Here is a 1807-nt window from a genome sequence, read left to right on the forward strand (position 1 = left end):
TTTTAGTAATAATAAGGCTTTTGTCTGATGTGTCATTGCTAAAGATGTTTTCCCAGTCAGTGAGTGCTCTTATTACTCCCTTGGTGAATTATTTCCAGGTACACAGGTGACTTATCTTCAGTATATTCCACTTATCTAATTGTGACTCCTCTGTATTTGTATCCTTCCCTATTTCCGATAGCCTATGTTTTTCCTGTACCAAGGTTCTATGGTTTCTCCCTATTCCCTCATTAATGCTCCTAATTGTTTGGGGTTTTATGTCAAGGTCTGTGATCCACCTTGAGTTTATTCTTGTGCATGGAGTAAAGTAAGGGTCTTGTTCATTTTTCTGCAGGTAAGTGTCTATTTTTTCCAGCACCATTTATTGAAGAGGTATTTGATATTTTTGGGGCCCTTATCAAAGATCAATTGCCTATATGCTGATGTTTTTATTTCTGGGTCTTCAGCTCTTTTCCATTGGTCTAAATATCTGTCATTATACCAGTACCACTGTTTTGACTACTGTGACCATATGGTATTGCTAAAGTCAGGTAGAGCAAGCCCTCCCACTCTGATAAATGCCTTTGCTATATCCCAAAGGTTTTGGTGTGTTGTCCTTTCTTTCTCATGGGATTCTATAAACTTCCTGATTTCATGTCAGATTTGGGTCAATACCCACTCCTTTTGCAATAAAGAATTGTTCATCCTCCATTTTTTTGTCCTTGTTTTCTTCACCATCCTTCTGTTAATTTCCAACCATATGCAACAGTGATTGGAAAGAGACATCTGTATAATCTATGTGCTTGAATTACTCAAGTTCGATTTGTGTCCCAGCATGTGTTCCATTTTTTAATATGTGCCATGTGGGCTTGAAAAGAATGTGAATTTTTTGCATGTGGGTGGAAAGCTCTGAAAATATCAACTCAAGTCTTCCAACTGTGCTGTTTAGATCTGTAGCCTCCTTGTTGAGTTTCCTTCCCAGTGATCTGTCTTTTTCAGAGAGTGTTGTATTAAAGTCACCAGCTATAATTGTTAAGCCTGTGATTTCTTTTTTCATCTTTTGGAGTGTTTGATATACAAACTTTGCGGGTCTCTTGTTGAGCACATATATATGTTTTATGCTCACTGGTTCTTGATTTACTTTTCACTTGCGCATTATATAGTGTTTGTCCTTGTCTCTTGTTATGGCCTGTATCTTGAGGTCAATTTGGTCAGATATTAAGTTTGCTACCCCTGCTTATTTTGCATTGCCATTTGCTTTGTATATATTTTTTCAAGCCTTTAATTCTCAAACTGCTTTTGTCTGTAAGCTTGAGATGTGTCTCCTGTAGGCAGCAGATCAATGGGTTAAGTTTTCTGAACCAGTTTGTTAGCCTCTGCCTTTTCATGCCTGATTTCAGGCCATCGACGTTCAATGTTATTACAACCATCTGTGGACTCTGTGATGTCATCTTGTACCTTTTGTGTTGGGTATTTTCCGACCTATCAATCTTATCCGCATGTGTTGTTTGTGTGGTTTATTTTTGCCTTCTTTCCACTATTGAGCCAATGCTATCCTGGGGGCTGTTTTCTCTTTGTCACCTTATGGGGAGAATTGTTCTATGTGATGGTCTCTTATTTGCCCTCAGTGAGTGTTGATCTTCTGCCATAACTGGATCAGCAAGGATCTTTTGTAGGGCTGGGTTTCTTTTATTTATTCTTTGAGGTTGTCCTTGTCTTAGAAGACTCTTAATTCTCCATCTATCTTAATAGATAATTTGGCTGGGTAAAGTATTCTTGGGTTTGCATTGTTTTCCTTCAATTTTTGGAATATGTTATTCCATTCCCT

The sequence above is a fragment of the Echinops telfairi genome, unplaced genomic scaffold (genome assembly GCF_000313985.2).
Source record: "Echinops telfairi isolate 266 unplaced genomic scaffold, ASM31398v2 ScPeMD7_2;HRSCAF=8, whole genome shotgun sequence".
Taxonomy (NCBI): domain Eukaryota; kingdom Metazoa; phylum Chordata; class Mammalia; order Afrosoricida; family Tenrecidae; genus Echinops; species Echinops telfairi.